Source organism: Staurois parvus, unplaced genomic scaffold, assembly GCF_062004578.1.
Source record: "Staurois parvus isolate SC_StPar_1 unplaced genomic scaffold, SC_StPar_1.0 ptg000715l, whole genome shotgun sequence".
NCBI lineage: Eukaryota > Metazoa > Chordata > Amphibia > Anura > Ranidae > Staurois > Staurois parvus.
Genome location: NW_028318511.1, coordinates 12,285,173 through 12,306,754, shown reverse-complemented (window position 1 = coordinate 12,306,754; position 21,582 = coordinate 12,285,173). Strand labels below are relative to the sequence as shown.

Sequence of the window (21,582 nt, the reverse complement as noted above, 5' to 3'; positions counted from 1 at the left end):
CCTCCTGCAACAATTCCTCTGCTACACACTCCCAGCCCAGTCCATGGGCTCTAGCAGCACAGAGAGTGAGACTCTGTGACTTTACACCAGGAGCCCTTGCTCCATGCGGTCCCCTGAAAATGTCTGCCTCCCCACGTGTGCTTCTTCCTTTTTCCTCCCTCCTTTTCCTCCACAGTCAATCATAAGTTCAGCTGCAACAGTGCTGCTATGGGTGGATCCTTCTCAGCTGTAGCAACCACCAATCAGAGCACAGTCCTGCTTTTCTTGTCTGTCACTCACAACGAGGGAAAAGGAAAAAGAAATGCTTTGCAACTGCTGTTTAAGATTTAAAGCAACCAGCACATCTCTACATTAGTTTCACCTTTTAACTTGCATTACTGAAATAAATGAACTTTTGCACGATATTCTATTCTTTCGAGTTTCACCTGTGTATATATATTTTTTTTTCTTTTTCCCATTTTTATTTTTCATATCTTTGGATTTTTTGAATTCACATGTGAATATTGTATGAGTTTTTGTCACTTTGTTATTTGATGTACGATTATCCCATTATTGGGATTCACCTTTTTTACACGATTGGTGTATGAGAATTATCCCATTTTTAGGATTGGGAAGTTTGTTGTTTTCCACCTTGTATAAGGGTCCATATTTAGGACCTATTTGTTTTATTTCACTATTTACACTACATGGCACTTTGTGATAGATCCCTGTAGGATCTCTTATGTTTCACATTTATTTTGTTTATATACAGTTGTGTTCAAAATAATAGTAGTCAGACATCACTAACCCGATCAATCACTGTTTTTGGTAGAAATGATATTTCTACATGGCAAATAATTTACTAGCAGGTGTAGTAGAGTAATAGAAATCCAACAGACCCAACAGTCATGACATGACATGCATGCTGCTGATTTTGTGTAATTGAATCACTAATTGAAAGGGGCATGTTCAAAATAATAGCAGTGTGGAGTTCTATTAGTGAGGTCATTCATTCTTTGAAAAACAGGTGGCAATTATTGCCCTTATTTAAGGAAGGAAGGCAGCAAATGTTGTACATGCTGGTTACAGTGCATTTCTCTCTGAAATTCTGAGGAAAATGGGTCGTTCAGACATTGTTCAGAAGAACAGCGTACCTTGATAAAAAAGTTGATTGGAGAGGGGAAAACATATAAAAAAGTGCAGAAAATGATAGGCTGCTCAGCTAAAATGATCGTAAATGCTTTAAAATGGCAACCAAAACCTGAAAGACATGGAAGAAAGCAAAAAACTACCATTCAAATGGATAGAAGAATAGCCAAAATGGCAAGGACTCAGCCAACAATCAGCTCCAGGAAGATCAAAGAAGGTCTAAAGTTACCTGTGAGTACTGTTACAATTAGAAGACACCTATGTGAAGCCAAGCTATCTGCAAGAAGCCCCCGCAAAGTCCCACTGTTGAAAAAAAGACGTGCTGAAGAGGTTACAATTTGCCAAAGAGCACATTGACTGGCCTAAAGAGAAATGGCGCAACATTTTGTGGACTGATGAAAGTAAGATTGTTCTTTTTGGGTCTAGTGGCCGGAGACAGTTTGTCAGACGACCCCCAAACACTGAATTCAAGCCACAGTACACTGTGAAGACAGTGAAGCATGGTTGCACAAGCATTATGATATGGGGATGTTTCTCATACTACGGTGTTGGGCCTATTTATCGCATACCAGGGATCATGGATCAGTTTGAATACATCAGAATACTTGAAGAGGTCATGCTGCCTTATGCTGAAGAGGAAATGCCCTTGAAACGGGTGTTCCAACAAGACAACGACCCCAAACACACCAGTAAATGTGCAACATCTTGGTTCCAGTCCAACAAGATTGACGTTATGGAGTGGTCAGCCCAATCCCCGGATCTTAATGGGGTGACATCAAAAATGCAGTTTCTGAGGCAAAACCAAGAAATAGAGAAGAACTGTGGAATGCTGTCCAATCATCCTGGGCTGGAATACCTGTTCACAGGTGCCAGAAGTTGGTTGACTCCATGCAACACAGATGTACAGCAGTTTTCAGAAACAGTGCTTATACAACGAAATATTAATTAAGTGATTCAAAGGAAAGCAAAATCTTCAAACATTTTTCAGTTTATATAGTGAATGTTTGAATTTGTAAAGAAGAATACAAACACTGCTATTTTTTTGAACAGTCTAATATTCACTTTTCTTCAATTTGTTTAGAGGAACAACACAAATTTGATATATTTTTCTTCATGTTTTGATTTGGAATAGAATGTGTAGTGTTCCCAATGCATTTGTGTGTATGGAAAAAAAAGCTATTAGAAGGATTTTGAGCTTTATTCACTTTTTTCAACACACTGCTATTATTTTGAACACAGCTGTATATATTTATATATTTTTTAGAGTTGTATTATTATTTTAGTTTTGTAGCGCTGCACCATATGAGAGTTTATAAAGGAGAAGTATAGTCAAAGCTTTTTGGCTATACTTTTCCTATGGATCACAGGAGTGCAGTTCATTCTGCACTCCTGTGACCTGTTTTCAGCCATCACTGGGCTGAAGGCCAATGTTGGCTAACGTCACAGAGCCAGTCCAAGCTCTAAAAAAATCCTGACCATATGGTTGGGATCCACCCAGAACCCTGGACCACACCTGGCTCAGCCTCTCACCCATTCACCGAGAGCCTGAGCCAGCCCCTCCCTCCCCCTCCACAACCCAGAGCACCAGTGAGCTCTGGAGGGGCAGAGCAGGGTGCCGGTGACTGGCACTCCGCTCAGAGCAGAGGGGAGAACTGAGCTACCACAGTCTTTGATCATTTTGTCTGTAGTGTCAGCGGGGACAAATACAGCATCGAATTGATGCTGCATCTATGTGGTTTTGCACAGAGCAGCCCTGATCCTCTTCTTCTCAGGTCCCCCACCAGTGCTCCTGACCCCTCCCTACCGAGTGCCCCCAGAGCAAGCAGAATGCTCTGGGGGCTCCCGAGCAGACTCATCCCCGAGCCACTGCTCTGCGTGTCCATTCACACACAGAGCCATGGCTCAACCCCACCTGCCTCTCCTCATTGGCTAACTGGCTGTGATTGACAGCAGAATGAGAAAGATGAGTCCCCGGAGAGCTGAGGCTCTCATGCACATCGCTGGAATGCAATGGGGCTCAGGTAAGTATTAGGGGGGCTGGGGGGAGAGACTGCTGCACACAGAAGGTTTTTTACCTTTGTGCATAGAATGCATGAAGGTAAAAAAAAAAACTTGAGCCTTTACAACCACTTTAAAAAGGCTGCAGGAGACCATGAAACAGTAAAAAAGATGAAACAGTATTTGAGAATGAGTAGCAAATTGACAATTGTTCATGAAACACAGTGATTTAGCAAACAATTAAAGTAATCTTCTTTGCAGACATATATTAATAGAGCACATTTTGAGTTCAGAGTGTGTGCTGTGTGTGCTGTTAATAGCATGTAGTTGCATGCTCTGTATTTTGTGCTAGGTGTACAGGTTATGTAATACAGTAGGACATAATAATAATGCAGGCTGAAATGTTGGTTCATGTTTTTAATGACTTGAATTGCTCAAACTTTCAAAAAGCTTGGAAAGAATTTGCGGGTATGAACTGAACAGATGTACAATGCTTGAATGCCACTCCAGCTGTCACTTTAGCCATTCAAAATGAGCAAACAGCCTATTGAATGTAGTCTGACACTTATCTCTGCTGACAGCAATGATGCCCAGGAAGAATGGAAAAGACATTGTGTTCACTCCGGTGGTCACCCGTAGGTCATGGCACCATTTTCTCCTACCTCCTCTGCTTATACAGACACTGGTAGAGCCTAGCTGCTGGGGATAACTTGAGCTACAGTGGTTCCAAGCGTTGCCAATGATGCTGACTTGGTATCTTCAATAAAATAAACTTCACAGCAGAACTCAGCTCTAGCAGAAGTAAACTGAGCAGTGAACTGCAGCTAGAGTAAAATGATCAAGAATGTGGTTGAACTCAAGTTTGAGGGGATTGGTCCTGGAGGACTGACCAATGGTCTCTGGTTCAGCCCAGGGTGTCCATCAAAAAATTAAAGAGGGAGGCGAGAGAGCTCTTATGGTGTAGTAAAGTGGTTCAACAATGGGATAAAAGAAGATGACATAACTGTTGAGGCCGCAGCCACCCCATTGGGTGGGAACTTGCAACCTTCCAAGTGAGCATGTGAAGAAAAATCTGTATTCACGCAGGATGAAGGTGATTGCTTGGACCATAAACTGACCATAGACTCCTTTTGAACTCACAAAATGAGGTAGTGGACACATTAAAAGCTGAAGGGGATTTAGCACTGGCCCGTTTAGCAAGAGCTGAGGCCCAGAAGACAAAGTAACAGGTCATGCCAGGCTTATATTGAAACTCGAGTTCTGCCTAAACTTCAGCCCTATATGAAGCTGCACACAACCAGTAGGACATAATAATGCAGGCTGAAATGTTGGTTCATGTTTTTAATGACTTGAATTGCTCAAACTTTCAAAGAGCTTGGGAAGAATTTGCGGGTATTAGCTGAACAGATGTACAATGCTTGAATGCCACTCCAGCTGTCACTTTAGCTATTCAAAATGAGCAAACAGCCTATTGAAAGTAGCCTGACACTTATCTCTGCTGACAGCAATGATGCCCAGGAAGAATGAAAAAGACATTGTGTTCACTCCGTTGGTCACCCGCAGGTCATGGCACCATTTTCTCCTACCTCCTCTGCTTATACAGACACTGATGGAGCCTAACTGCTGGGGATAACTTGAGCTACAGTGGTTCCAAGCGTTGCCAATGATGCTGACTTGGTATCTTCAATAAAATAAACTTCACAGCAGAATTCAGCTCTAGTGGAAGTAAACTGAGCATTGAACTGCAGCTAGAGTAAAATAATCAAGAATGTGGTTGAACTCAGGTTTGAGGGATTTGGTCCTGGAGGACTGACCAATGATCTCTGGTTCAGCCCAGGGTGTCCATCAGAAAAGAAAAGAGGGAGGTGAGAGAGCCCTTATGGTGTAGTAAAGTGGTTCAACAATGGGATAAAAGAAGACAACATAACTGTTGAGGCCACAGCCACCCCATTGGGTGGGAACTTGCAACCTTCCAAGTGAGCATGTGAAGAAAAACCTGTTTCCACACAGGATGAAGGTGATTGCTTGGACCACCAACTGACAATAGACTCCTTTTGAACTCACAAAATGAAGCTGAAGGGGATTTTGCACTGGCCCATCTAGCAAGAGCTGAGGCCCAGAAGACAAAAGAACAGGTCATGCCAGGCTTATATTGAAACTCGAGTTCTGCCTATACTTCAGCCCTACATGAAGCTGCACACAACCTAGTCTACTCCTTCAACATACTATGGACCAAAACACAATTTGTTTGTTTTATGACCTCAGTCATAAAGTGGTGGTCAGACCACAGTATCCCAAACAACTCAAAAAGAGATCCCTCGAGAAGAAGTCGGAAGTGACGAAACGCATCAGAAATGTTACGTCTGACGCCAAACCAGAAGGAGCGGCGTGGCCATTTTGAATATTGAAAAACGTGGTCTTTACCATAGGAACTGCCGGGGACTGTTCTGAAGGACATAGTAATCCTAAATGAATTGGGGAAGTTGAAAAGGGTACTACCTGCATGGTGGATGGAAGTTGCCAAGCATACATTATATATCCTGGAATGCTGGTTTTTACTGCATAAGGGTAATTGCCTTGAATCCCACCAGTGTGAGATATCACAGAGTGTGCACTTCACCTTTTGATGTGTATTGGAAGCTGACAGGCGTATACTATATACATTTAGACTCCAAGAGGGTAATTGCCTTTAACCCCACTAGTGTGAGGTGTCACGGAGTGTTCACTTCACTTTTGATGTGTTGTATTTTCACCGAGTGATTTTGTGGATATATATATATTAACATAATTTTTTTTTTTGTGTGTTTTGTTTTTCACGTTGGTAGGAGTGCACACTGAGTGAATAATTTTATTTGCATGATTCACATGTCACTCACGTATGTTATAATTAAATTTATTTTTCACTTATATATTAATTATATAATTTGAAGGTATTACACTATATCCAGTTTAATTTTTTTCGAAGTTTACGGGATCTGGACTGTTGAATTGAGTTGGATACACTGTAGAATTTTTAGAAGACATTGATATAATTTTTGGACACAATTATTTTGGACAATTATTTTTGGATGATTGTGAAACACTTAGAAGGTTATTGAGTTTTATTTTTCACTATTGAAGTGGGTGTTATTTATGAAATAGGTGTTGAGTGTATTGAGAGCAAAGGTTTATGGAAAGTATGGGTCCAGACACGCAGTCATAGCCTGCTACAGCAAATGAGTGCAAGATACAGCAACATAAAGAAGACTGCAGCTAAATAAAAGAAAAATGGCCAGTAACTCAGCTGAAACAAAGCTTTCATTTGCAAATCTGACAAACCAGAATTACCAGTCTTGGTAATTCAAGATGAAAATGCTGTTAATAAGAGAAAGTATGTGGAAATGTATAAATTAAGTCAGACCAGAACACCCTTCAGACGATTGGATAGAGAAAGACCACAAAGCTCAGAGCACAATCTGTTTTTAGCATAGAAGATGATCAAATCATACATACAGTATATGTAGGTGTGAAACTGCATGAAAGAGCTAATACCAGCAATAAACTGTATTTGATTAGAAAGCTATACCCAACCAAACCAATGAAAGGCCAGGATATGCAGGAGTACATAAGGCACACCTTGGAAATGGTGGAATGCTTGAAAGGTATCTTAGAAGAAATAAAAGATTTTCATGTCGCAGCACTATTACTTAGTGGTTTACCAGAAAGTTATGAAATGCTTGTCACAGCACTTGATGCACATCCAAATGATGTACTGACATTGGACTATGATAGGGGCAAGTTTGTGGATGAGTAAAAGCTTAAAACATAAATCATTAATAGTGACGGTGCTTCTATTGCAGTCTGCTGTAAAGACAAAAAATAGGAATAAAAACAGTAACATGCAACAATAAACATGTGAATGCTTTGTGTGCAAGAAACAAGGCCATTTAAAAGCAGATTGCAGAATCTGAAAAGCTAGAATGCATAAACAAACTAAACTACAAAAAGCCAAAGGTGTGAAGGAAGAAACTGATTTTTCTTCAGATAATGAATATGTTTTTCAATCCAAAAGTTGCACCTCATCTTTGCAGACATTGTGTGTTGATTCAGGAGCTATGAGTTACATGACAAATGACAAATTTCTTTATTTACCTTGACCGGAGTAAAACAAAAAAAAAATCACCACAGATAATGAGCAAATAATGAAATCAGAAGGAATAGGTTTCTTTACAGTCCTATAACACTAAACCGATACCTGTGAAAAATGTCCTGTATGTCCCTGCTCTTAAAACAAATCTTTTATCAGTGAAGAAGCGCACAAAACAAGACAATGTAGTGGCCTTCCAAGGTGACAGTTGTGCCATCCCAAAAATGGGATATCTTACTTACATTGGCAAAAATTACAGATGAACTGTATCTGCTGAACTCCATTGAGGTGGTTAATACTGCCAAGGAGAAAAAACATTAAAAATGCGTTCACACATAGCACAGAAGACTTGGGCACAGAAGTCCTGACATAACAAAGAAATTAACTGAGAATGACTATACAAGTGGAATAAAAATTAGTCCATGTGATCAAATAATGAAATGCACCAGCTGCATAAATGGAAAAACTATAAGAAGAGCCTTCCCAAAGCAGAGTAACAGTAGAGCTAAAAAAAGCCTCTGGACTTAATTAATTCAGATCTTTCCGGTCCAATGGAAAAATTGACTCCAGGTATTTTCTCAATTTTTTTAGACAGCTACTCCAGGTATACTATACTATATCTGTTAAAGAACAAAAGTTAAGTACCAGAGAAACGTGAACAAAATTTGGCTCAAGTAAGCTACAAATTTGGCAAAATGCTGAGTGTATTGCTTACAGACAATGGAACTGAATATACAGGTAATAACACACAGGCGATTCTCAGAAAGCATGGCATAATATTTAAAACTACTGTACCATACAACCCAGAACAAAATGGGGTTGCAGATGGATAGGACGTGTAAACCTGGTAAACATGATAATTGTACCTAAAATCTTATATAGGTTTCAAATGATCCCAATTAAACTCCCAGAAGCATTTTTCAAGGTAATAAAAAGAATGATAACAAGATATATATTGAGAAACAAAAGACCTAGGGTGTCTTATGAAATATTAAGTAGAGATAAAAGGAAGGGAGGTCTGGGAGTTCCAGATATCAAGAGATATTACAAAGCAGTAATATTAGGGAGAATTTTTGATTGGACGTTCAATCTAGAGGGGAAAAGTTGGGTAAAAATTGAAAATGCACTGAGTGGAACTAATTTGAATAGAATTATATGGTTACCGGCACAATATAGAGGATTGAAAGAGGATCGAAGTATATACACTGTAAATGTATTAAGGGAATGGGATAAAGTACACAAATATATGAGGTGGGAATTCAATTCTATATTGATGCCACTAAGAAATATACGGAATTCTTTCCCCCAGGTAGAGAGGAGATAACAGGTAGATGGTTTAAAAAGGAAGATATCCAACTGAGAGATATAATGGGGGAGGGGGAATTAAAACCCTTTAAGGATTTGGAAAAGGAAAAGGGAAAGATATTTACTAGATTAGATGATTGATGATAGACCAATTAAAAAGTTTTTGGGGAAATTTACCAAAGCCTTTGAGAATGAAAAAAGATTGGAATTTGTTTGAAAGGTTGTTGGATTCACGGGGGGATTGGGAAACACGGCACAGCTAAAATATATAGAATTCTCACAGAACTAGACACAAACACAAAACCAATGCAAATAGCGACATGGGAAAGAGATTTGGGGGTGGTATTAGATGACGATAAACAGCAGAAAATAAATAGATTAGTCCACGAAAATGTAAGTTTGAGCGATGTAGAAATAAATTATAAATGTTTGATAAGATGGCACATTACACCAAGTTTAGAACATAAGATAAGTGGGGAAAAATCACCGTGGTGTTGGCGAGGATGTGGAGAAGTAGGGACAGTTTATCACATGTGGTGGAAATGTCCAAAAATTCAAGTATTCTGGAAAAAAATAGTACACTTAATTGAGATCATAACTGAGATAAAGATTGGGACAGATCCAGAGATGTGCTTGCTGCATAGTTCAGAGCTATCAGTTAGCAAATATAAGAAATTAGGTTTAGGGTATTATTTGAATGCTGCAAAAAGTCTGATCCCTAAGTATTGGAGGAAAACAGAAGTACCGAAAGAGGAGGATTGGATAGAAAGAGTGAACTGGATTAGTAAGATGGAGAAGTTTTATTACATGCAGGAAGATAAGATGGAGATATACTATGCGAAATGGGAAAAATGGGAAAAATCTGGAGTAAACGTGAAAAAGTGAAATGTAGGACGATATAGAGTGGGTGGATGGGTAGGATATTCTTCTTGCTTTGGATGAGGTGCTGGGAAAGAATGCAGAGTGGGGGGTGTTGGGGGGGGAGGGGGGAAGGGGAGAAGTTTTAAGGGGGAAAAAAGAAAAGTAATAAGAAATATTTATGTGTATTTATTATGAATATGATGGAAAGTGTTTGTTATTATTTTTGAAAAGTACTCTACGTGAGAGTGGAATATCTATGTTGTTTGATGCAGATATGCCAACCACGTACTGGGGGGAGGCAATTATGACTGCATGCTATCTCCATAATTGACTACCAGGAAGATCAACTTAGAAACTCTATATGAACTGTGGAATGGAAAGGTCACAAATCTGAACCATATAAAAATTTTGGAAGCAAAGCCTATGTACACATCTTACAAGAAAAACATAGGTGTTTCAATCAGGAAATCCACCAGAAGCAATAAAGGCATGCCATCCAATCATCTGTACTATGTTGCTCACGTAGCATTAAAACCAGAGCCAGATTCATGGGATGAGAAGCAAAGAATTCCAACCCATGAGAAACAAAAGTGGATCAGATCATTTGACAAAATTGCTCACAAGAAACAGATTCATAGAACTGAGGTCCAAAATGGGACTAATATAAGGAGTAGTTGTTGAGTGGGGGTGTTGGAGTACAGCTCCAAACACGGAAAGGTTTCTTCACAGTGAGAGCTGTGAAAATGTGGAATAGACTCCTTCAAGAGTTGGTTCTGGCCAGCTCAGTGGATTGCTTTAAAAAAGGCCTGGATTCTTTCTTAGATACACAGAATATAACTGGATACTTACATTTATAGGTAAAGTTGATCCAGGGAATATCCGATTGCCTTTCGGGGGATCAGGAAGGAATTCTTTTCCCTGCAGGAGCAAAATGGAACATTCATTGCTGGGTTTTTTTGCCTTCCTCTGGATCATCTGTGGGTATAGGATTATAACTTTTTTTTTTTTTTTTTTTTAATGTTTGAACTGGATGTACTTTTGTCTTTTTTCAGCCAGACAAACTATGTAACTATGTAACAGTGTTCATGTATTTTTGTACAACTACATCAGCATTCAGTAGAAATATATGCTTTAACTAGTAGATGGCAGTATTTATAGGTTTTTAGCTGCATATATGGTTAAACACTATGTCTTTTCTCAATAATGAAGTTCCTGTTTCTTGTTTGCAGAAAAGCAGCAGATAAACACATGTGGACGATACACTGTCTGTTGTGTAGGGGTATATACAGAATCTCTAACATTAAATGAACCTGGTCACTCATGGAGAAAGGAAAATGTCACATTACGTATTTCTAAACCTAAAACCAAAAATGTTTATTGGAGCTTACTAGCTCTTGGTGTGGTGGTTGCATTTATTTTCATTTTTCAAGCTTATTTTGCTTTTTTTTCATAGGGTAATCCTGCACTCACTTCCTGTCCCTGGATGGCTTTGTTGCTCCTCCACTGTATATATGGAGGAAGCAATGGTTGTCACCCATGGCTGCTCTCCTGATAGGGGGTATGGTTGTGTTCAGAAGATAGCTAGGAAGGAATATATTCTGCAGTGCAGCTCACAGGAAGTGACAAGGACACTGCTTTTCGGGCAGGATTGACAGTTGTTTTCTGTATTTGCTGAAAATGTACTTGGCTTGAAAAAAAAATGCAGTCAACATATCTAAGGCTGTAAGATGCAAGTTATTGTTTTTATCGTTCTTGGGGTCAGTTATCCTTTAAGGGTAAATAAGGCTAGGCCCCAGTGAGATTTGAACTCACGACCCCTGGTTTACAAGACCAGTGCTCTAACCCCTGAGCTATGGAGCCACTTTGCATTAAAGTGTACACCTTTGTTGGCCATACATGAGATCTTTCCAGGCTGCAGCAGGTGAATAGGAATAACATTGTAAACAATACAATATCCTGTCATTCATACATATCATCAAGTAACTGTTTGCTTACCAAATAAACACTTACTAAGGCATTAACATCCTGGCAGCCAAACATAATGGCAGGAGTGGCAAAGTGGACTGAGGAGACATGAGAAAAGGAGATGGAGGAAGAGAAAAAGGCATATATGGGCAAAGGTATGGGTCACTTAAAGTCATAGCAGCGATTGTGATGTCAGTAAAGTGAGACTTTAACTGCTTTAATGCCACCCTATAGTAGAACTACTGCTACAGGGTGGCAGGGCTGCGCAAAATCACGTATATATATATATATATATATATATATATATATATATATGTGATTTGCATTGGCGGCTAGGGATGTCGATCACCGGGTCCCAGCCAGAAAATTCCCCGTCGGCACCCGGCGATCGTTGGGGAAAGCTGACAGGGTGTGTAAACAGCAGAGGTCTCTTTCCTGCCAGCAAGGACATGCTGCTTTATATTTCTCTGCACAGCAGAGAGATACAAAGCATCGTGTTTCCCTAGTAAAACACACACAGCACATAATGTCAAAGAGCACACAGTTAACCTTTGATCGCCTCAGATGTTAACCCCTTCCAGCCCAGTGCCATTAGTACAGTCAGTGCTTTTCATTAGCACTGATCACTGTATTAATGTTACAGGTGTTAGGATTTTGTGTAGCAGAATACATTTTGGCCTAAATTTATGAAGCGATGTGATTTTTTAAAATTTTTTTACTGGGTATGTTTTATAGCAAAAAGTAAAAAATATTGGGGTTTTTTCAAAATTGTCAATCTTTTTTTTTCTATAGCGCAAAAAAATAAAAAATGCAGAGGTGATCAAATACAACCAAAATAAATCTCTATTTGTGGGGAAAAAATGACATAAATTTCATTTATGTACAGCGTTGCATGACCGCGCAATTGTCAGTTAAAGTAATGCGTCGTATTGCAAGAAATGGCCTGGTCAGGAAGGGGGTAAATCCTCTGGAGGGCAAGTAGTTAATGTGATGTAGGTGATGTGATGAAAACGTCCTGAGAACAAAATTAATTGGGCAGGGCTTTATCAGTGATGAAACCGCATGGCCATCTTGGAAACCATGAAGTGTTTGGTTACCCGTAAGAAAGGCGACCCTATGGTGATTTTATGTGAGTGCACATAGTGAAATGTGCTGGAGATATTAAATAAAAAGGGTTTTACACTATATGTGGATATTTTTGGCATTATGGTGCTTAAAATGGTTGACCGGATCTGAAAGGAGGTTGGAGAAGTGGATTGAAAGTGCCAAAGCAAGAGGTGTTATTTTGGAGGAGAACAAATAACACCTTCTTAAAGCGTAGCTACACCCAAAAGGGGACGTTCCACTTTAACCACTTACCTACAGGGCACTTATACCCTCTTCCTGCCCAGGCCAATTTTCAGCTTTCTGTGCTGTTGCACTTTGAATGACACTAATAGAGCTTTCTTTTGGTGGTATTTAATTGCCACTGGGTGTTTTATTTTTTGTGCTATTAACAAAAAAAGAGCAAAACATTTTCTTTGTTTCTATTATAAAATTTTGCAAACAGGTCACCTTCACTGATGTGCATTGATGAGATTTTCACTGATAGGCAGCACTGATAGGCGGCACTGATGAGGTGGCACGGATAGGCAGCACTGATGGGCACTAATAGGCGACACTGATGAGCTGGCACTGATGATGCTGCACTGATATGCAGCAATGATGGGCACTGATAGGTGGCACTGATGGGTGGAAATGACTGACAGCACTGACTGGTGGCACTGCTGGGTACTGACTGGTGGCACTGCTGGGTGGCACTGCTGGGCACAGGTGGGTGGCACTGTTGGGCACTGATGGGCACAGATGGGTGGCACTGAGTTCTGGGAGGACATCATATGACGCCCTCCCAGAACTGGACAACTGCGCTGTAGCTGTCATTCGGCTTTAGCCCGGTTGTCAAGTATTTAAGGACTGGTCCCCTGCTCCCTGTTAAGGATTGGCACCTTTGGAGAGCGGGTACCCAAAATAGACAGTTACCCGCTTCCACTTTCCTTGTGATCGCCTAGGGGATTGGAAGTGGAAGTTGTCCTCCCCCCTACCTCCCCGTAGTCTTCTGGGACACAGAAGACTACGGGACCCTTCACTAAGCGCAGCACTACTTGCGCATGCTCTTTGAGCACCAAGCTGTCACAGCCAGGTGCCCACATTGAAGATGCCTGCGCCCTGGAACACAGGGTGGCCGGTGAAACGGTCTGCAGGGAAGACACCACGGGATCGAGGAACAAGTAAGTGTCCATTTTTTAAAAGTCAGGAGATACAATTTTTGTAGCTGCTGATTTTTGTTTTATTTTCGCTGGAATTTCACTTTAATAGTTTAGGGGTCTAATTATCTGGTGAGTAGGGGCACATGGAGAGGCACTGTTTGGCGTGTTTGCTCACAGTTGCACATTTGCACAACAATGGCATAAATGTAAAATTATGTTTTAGTTTTATGTAAATGTCTCTATTTTTTGTGTCTATCCTTGAATATGTTTGTTATTGCATGAAATGTAGAGATTTGTTGATTAGGCTGCACAGAAGTTTATGTCCTGTGCAGCTGTTCTCTTCCTCCTCCTCCTGCTGACAAGACAATACAGATGCTGTCAGGCAGGAGATCACTCCACTGCTTGGAATATACAGAGCTGGTGTTGGAACAAATGCTCAAGCAATTGGCTTCAGGACACAGCCTGGGTCTACAGGATTTTGAGATTGTGTTCAAATCCTAGACAGTGCCATGGAATCTGGGACAGCTGGGGAGTATAGATTATCCAAGAGAAGCAAGGTAGAATAGTCACTACAGCCCAGTTGCTAGCAACGGTTGAGATAAAATACCATCTGCAATGGAAATGCATTGTTTATAGTGAGTTGGCTGACTCATTGACTCACATTGTGAAGCGCAGCAGTAAAGCGCAACCACTGTGTAATACTGGAAACCAGGAATCAGAGTCAACATATGCAAAAGTAAATATTGCTGCACATATACAGTATATAATCAAAATTTATACATAGAAACAACATCTCGTTTACATGTACAGTATATACATACAAAACTCAAAATCTGTCTCATATATACTGAATCAGCCGAAATGAACAGGATGTCAACTAAAATGTTTCCACCCAGCAAGTCTCCTACGATGGCGAGCTATATAAGGTTAGATTTCCTAGGCTGAAATGTTACCGATTCCATGGAATAGAGCTGGGGAAGATGTATTTACTTCGGCAGAAAAATCCTAAGACTCAAACTGGAAAATCTCTCTTCTCTGAAGCCATAATATTCCTTTTGTATCCCCAGGCTTTACACTCCAAAGCCAAACTTAAGGCGGGGCTCAGTACGATTGCAGACCTTGAGTCTCTAAATCCTCCAAACTTGCAAAGAGATCCTCTTCCACATGAAGGAACGCCCCCACTTTCCAAAGTGGAGGATGTCTGTTGGTCTTTGGGAAAACCTGGAAAGAGGCATGGAGGAGATCAGCTATGAGGAAACAGTAGAAGAACTGAATTTATTCTCTCTTGAGAAGAGGAGATTAACCGCGTGCCTACAGGGCACTTATACCCCTTCCTTACCAGGCCAATTTTCAGCTTTCAGCGCTGTTGCACTTTGAATGACACTTGTGCGGTCATGCAACATTGTACCGATATGAAATTTTTATCATTTTTTTCTCACAAATAGAGATTTCTTTTGGTGGTATTAACTTGGCGCTGCATGTTTTACTTTTTGCACTATAAACAAAAAAATAGCAATACATTTGAAAAAAAAAAGTTTCTTTGTTTCTATTATAAAATTTTGCAAACAGGTACTTTTTCTCCTTCACTGATGTGCGTTGATGAGGCTGCATTAATAGGCAGCACTGATGGGTACTGAAAGGCGGCACTGATAGGCACTGATAGGTGGCACTGATAGGCACTAATAAGGTGGCACGAATAGGTGGCACAGATGATGGGCACTGATAGGCAGCACTGACTGGCGCAACTGCTGGGCACTGACTGGTGACACTGCTGGGCTGCACTGCTGGGCACAGGTGGGTGGCACTGCTGGGTACAGGTGGGCAGAACTGGTGTGTGGCACTGCTTGCTGGGCACCGATCATCAGGGCACTGATGATCGGTGCCGATCCCTGCACTGATAACTGCTGGTTCTCGGCAGTACTTTCCTCACGCTCTGGCAGCCGAGAACCGGCAATTGCATTTTCTGGTGACATTTGACATGGCTGATCACGTGGTAAAAGGCCGCTGTGATTGGCCTTTTACCACATCACGTGATCAGCTGTGCTCGTAGGACACAGCGATCACAGAGATCGCCGTGTGCGTGCCCCCGGGGGCGCGCAGGAGAGCACGTTCTGGAAGGACATCATATGACGGCCTCCCAGAACTGGCCGACCGCAGTGTAGCCGTCATTCGGCTACCTGCGGTCAGCAACTAGTTAAGGGGGGATATGATCTCCATGTATAAATACATCAATGGTTCATATAGTGAACTCTGTGTAGAGCTATTCACTCTGAGGTCATCACAGGGGACAAGCGGCACTCTTTACGTCTGGAGGAAAAGAAATTTAATCTCCAAATATAGAAAGGTTTCTTCACAGTAAGAGCTGTGAAAATGTGGAATAGATTCCCTCAAGAGTTGGTTCTGGCCAGCTCCGTGGATTGCTTTAAAAAAGGACTGGATTCTTTGTTAGATACACAGAATATAACGTGATACTAACATTTACCCTTGGTTCACAGATATTTTTTTGCGTGGGCACGAGAGCCCATTCATTTGAATAGACTCCCGTGCCCTGTAACATGCAGGGAAGAAGTCCCTGCACTTCTTTGGAAACCACAGCCTGCACGTTGCGATTTCCAGTGTGGGTGGCGTGCCATTAGAATGGCACCCGCTCGCGGGTCCGTATTCTTCTGTGCCAGTGGTGCAGCTGCACAAATTTTTGTGCAAATCCGCAGCGGCACCACCCGCACATATATGAACCAATGCTTATAGGTAAAGTTGATCCAGGGAATATCCAATTGCCTCTTGGGAGATCAGAAAGGAATTTTTTCCCCCTGCAGGAGCAAATTGCATCATGCTTTGCTGGGGTTTTTTTTTGCCTTCCTCTGGATCAACTACGGGTATAGGATTATAATTTTTTTTTTAATGGTTGAACTGGATGGACTTTTGTCTTTTTTCCGCCAGACTATGTAACTATGTAACTGCATGCCAGGTGCTTGGATATGGGAGGTGGTTTCAATGGGTTAGCAAGGAGATTCAGTGGTGCTTTAGATAGGCAGAAGGGGAGACACCAATAGGGATATAAAAATCGTGTGGAAATAGTTCTTCAAAAAACAATATAGTCCATGGTACAATTCATAAATCAAAGTCTGGATACAAGTCCATAAGGGCTGAAGAGCAAATAGCTGCCAGCTGTTAGAGATGAAGCTTCTCTGTGGAAAGGTATATAAAAGGTTTCAATGGGTTGCAAGCCTAATATCTGCTTTCTGCTTCTGCCATGCTTCATGTTGTCCATCCTATGTATCTCTCAACAAATGAGTGCTTCAAATTACTTAAAGCGGAGTTCCACTCGACCTATCAAAAAATAAAAGTCAGCAGCTACAAAAACTGTAGCTGCTGACTTTTAAAAAACAGCCACTTACCTGTCCCTCGGTCCCGTGGTGTGTCCCCCGTAGCTCGTTTCACCAGCCGTCCTGTATTCCAGGAGGCCACCATCTTCAGTGTGGGCACCCAGCTGTGACAGCTTGCGGCTTCACAGCCAGGTACCCACTGCGCATGCGTGAGTAGCGCTGCACTTCGTGAATGGTCCTGTAGTCTTCTGGGACCTGTCACATTTCCCAAAAGACTACAGGGAGGGAGGACACCTTCAGCTTCCAATCGCCTAGGTGCCATGGTGCAGAGACGTCAGTTTTTCTGCACATAGTCTGTAAGGGCACAAATCAATTGTTCTCAGTGTGTCCTGTTCACACCACAATACTAGTATTACATGGAGATTTTTTTCTGTGCCGGAATCTTCAACATGTATAAAACTCATTGAAGCGCACATGAAAACTGATGTCTCTGCAAGTGAAATCTGCGTGCCAGTTTCCATCAGTTTTTCTGCACGTATGGTGTGAATGAGGCCTAAATAAATGGCTATAGCTCTGCAAATATATAACAAAATACTTTGAGATCAGTTTATTGATTTACTGTAAACTGGTTGTAAACCTTTACATATACAGTAATCAGTGAAGTGACTGACCTCAGGTGATACACAGAGATGAAACAAATCATTCTACACAAGTTATACCTGTCTATCTGTAGTCTTCTTTTCTTTACAGCTGTGCAGAATTTATAAAGCTTGTCTGAGATGTCAGGAAAAAAAGGGGCAGAGAGCTGAAGTTACACACTGCAGAGCTCAGTGAGAAGAGTTCTGAGAGCTGACTGGAGGTAAGAGAAACACCCTCCCCTTCACACAAGAACAGAGCTGAGGCTGTCAATCAGCTGGAGATGCCACCCCGTCACCATTTTTCTCTTGGTGTCAGGAAAACTTATCAGAAGTGACTCATGGATATAGCAGAGGAATGAAACAGTAGAAAGAAATGACACTTAGGGGGTTATTTACTAAACTTGCATGGTGCAAAATCTGGTACAGCTCTGCATAGAAACCAATCAGCTTCCAGGTTTTATTGTGAAAGCTTAAAGTGTTACTAAACTCCGGACCCTGCATCCACTATATCTGGTCTCCCACAGTACACAGAACATGGAAATACAATTATTTTAGTTTTATTATTTTAAAATTGCAGACTTGCACGTCCACAAGTTTCCAGCACATCAGCCCTACCTCTGTGGGCTCGGTTTGTACCCTTACCATTTGTCTGTCGTCACCCTGAGCTTTGATCAAGCCCTGGTGCTAGACTTACAGTTTTGCTCAAAAGTTTGCATACCCTGGCAGAAATCGTGAAATTTTGGCGTTGATATTGAAAATATTGAAAATATGACTGATCATGCCAAGAAGAATAGCGATCGTATGAAGCCATTTATTATCTCATAGTTGTTTGGCTCCTTTTTAGATGATAATAACAGAAATCACCCAAATGGCCCTGATCAAAAGTTTACATATCCTGGAATGTTTGGCCTTGGTACAGACACACAAGGTGACACATTTTAACAGATAGCGTTTATTAAACAGAAGTGTGATACAGATATGTGGTTGACAATGAACAACAGCCAGTAGATAAACAGTCAGTGCAGTGCACTGGGTGGATACAGCAAAGGTAAAGGTACATCATCCAGAACAATATGTATACAAGTCACAAGTATATGCGCCTACTATAGATCTCATTACAATCGGTACAATGAGAAAAATGGCAACTATTCTTTCAATTCACCAACCTAGAAGCTATAACAAGGGTAGGAAGGTAGTGGAGGGGACAGGGGAGGGGAAAATGAGGTGGAAAGGAGGGAGGGATGATTGGAAGAAGGGAAATGCAGGAGGGTGGAAAGGGGAGAAGGAGGCAGTCAGAGTACTGAGGGAGGAAATTGACAGTGGAGGTACCCAAGGCTCAATCAGGTTCTAACTCACCTCCCCAGGAATCTATCCAGGCCATCCATATCTTATCAAATTTCCTAGGACAATTGTGGCTGGCATAGGTAAGTTTGTACAAAGGTAGCACCATATTAACAGCTTCCCAACCGCCCTATAGCAGATATACTGCTACAAGCGGCAGGGTTGCGCAAAATCATGGATATATGCGCGATTTTGCATTTCCAGGTAGGGCGGACGCGAGGCGTGCGCACACCCTACCCGCGCCGCCATTCGCGGCCGCGACTGTTAATTACCAGGTCCCAGACGGTGATTATTCACCGGTGCCCGGTGATCGCCGAGTATCTCTGACGGGGAGGAGAACTGTTTATAAACAAAACAGTTCTCCTCCCTGTCAACTCGTGCACACTACTTTGGATGGCTGCCATCCAAAGCAGTGTGATTACAGTGAAGCACACACACAGAGCTTACAGTGAAACAGCACACGGTTAACCCTTTGATCATCTCTCATGTTAACCCCTTCCTGCCCAGTGCCATTATTACAGTGTCAGTGCTTTTTTTTTAGCACCGATCACTGTATTGGTGTCACTGGGGATGTCAGTGACACCAAGTCAGTTCCCCTTAGTGTCAGAATGTCTGCCACAGTCCCGCTATAAGTTGCTGATTGCCGCCATTACTAGTAAATAAAGAAATAAATTCTGGTATCTATACCGCCATTTTTAAATGCTATAACTTTCATGTAAACCAATTAATTTATATATTTGGGATTTTATTTTAGCAAAGACATGGTGCAGAATACATTTTGGCCTAAATTTATGATGAAATTTGTTTTTTTTTTGTTTTTTTTCACTGGACATGTTTAAAAGCAAAAAGTCAAAAATATTGTTTTTTTCTCAAAATTGTCGCTTTTTTTTTTTTGGAGAACAAAAAAAAACCCCAAAACGCACAGGCGATCAAATACCACCGAAAGAAAGCTCAATTTGGGGAAAAAAAAGGACGTAAATTTCATTTTGTTGCATGACTGCACAATTGTCAGTTAAAGCAACGCAGCGCCGTAATGCAAAAAATGGCCTGATCAGGAAGGGGGGTATATCCTCTGTAGGGCAAGTGGTTAATAGATGTACACCAAGATTCAGCTGCTGGAGGCATAGAGGATTTCTGTTTAAGGAGCATTTCCCTCCTCGCGTAGAAGGAAGTGAAAAATACAAATAGTTTACCATTGTGACCAAGTTCTGCCCCATTCAGCACTCAAAAAGCAATACGTAAGGGTCTAGAATCAGTCTTTAATCAGTGGATTTTTTAATTGCAATTAGTGTCTGTGTATAGATAGTCAATAACTTTGTTAGCTCTCACGTGGTTGCACTGAGCAGTCTAGCTATTGAGCCATGGGGAGCAGAAATGAACTGTAAAAAGACCTGCGCAACAAGGTAATTGAACTTTATAAAGATGGAAAAGGATATAAAAAGCCAAAGCCTTGAATATGTCAGTCAGTGCTGTTCGATCACTTATTAAGAAGTGCAAAATTCAGGGATCACCTGACACCAAGCCAAGGTCAGGTAGACCAAGAAAGATCGCAGCCACAGCTGCCAGATGAATTGTTCAGCATACAAAGGAAAGACCTACAGGTGACCTCAGGAGTAATGTGGCTGCTCTGGAAAAAGATGGTGTGGTTGTTTCAAGGAGCACAATATGACGATACTTGAACAAAAAGTAGCTGCTTGGTCGAGTTGCCAGAAAGAATCCTTTACTGCACCTATATCACAAAAAAGCCCAGTTACAATATGCCTGACAACACTTTGACACCCTTCGTGGGGATTTTTTGTGGCTACTTACTGCACATGTCATAAGTCATTCTTTGTTCTACAATTTATATTACGGTGTGATGCATATGGTTGCAGCACAATGTTGTGGCATGTACAGGAGTAAACCAGGCAGTGGGGTGGTGGCATATCACTTTCACACTGCCTCTTAAACACCATTAAAAGCAATCCACCATGGATCACTTTTCGCAGAGTACTAGTTGGAAGAAACCAGTTGTGTTGTAACATTCTTCCCCTGGCAGATTTGCTTGGCTCCCTGACACATACTACCAATCAGCCCTCATTGCATACGTCATCTGTTGCTTGATGTACAGTATGTATATCTAAAGAAAAAAAATGTATTTGTTTAATGTTGTGTCTGAGTGATTTCTTTGTTGTGTAAGGTTCCTGTTGGAGAGATTTTCCTGCAGTTCCTGTGCCAAAAAACAAATGAGAAAAACTCTCCAAGATGAAGGTAAATCCCCCATCACTCAGGTGTTGCTGGAACAGGCGTCTCTATTAGAAGACTTCTCTATTCTGGTGACAACCGTGAACAAACATATATATAAAAAACCATGTACTATTTATGTTTTACATACACTCTGGACACACAGGCAAAACGCATATTGAGAAAAAAACATATAGTTAGTGATCCAGACTTTAGAGCCCATTCACACTGGTGCGACTTGTCATGTGACTTTGGGGTGCAAGTCACCCCATGTTTCCCAATGAGTACCATTTATATCTGTGCGACTTTAAGTCGCAGTGACTTGAAAGTAGTTCCTGCAGTACTTTGGTCTGACTTTCATGTGACTTGAGGGCCCAAGACTTCAATGTAAACCTTCCAAAGTCGCATGGAAGTCACACCTGAAT

At 41.2% G+C, this 21,582-nt stretch overlaps 1 non-coding gene across 1 annotated transcript; it reads right to left on the bottom strand.

Moving 5' to 3' along the window:
* Positions 1-11,205: 11,205 nt before the first annotated feature.
* TRNAT-UGU (transfer RNA threonine (anticodon UGU)) lies at positions 11,206-11,278 on the bottom strand. Its single transcript has one exon. It is a non-coding gene; the product is annotated as a tRNA-Thr (tRNA).
* Positions 11,279-21,582: the final 10,304 nt, after the last annotated feature.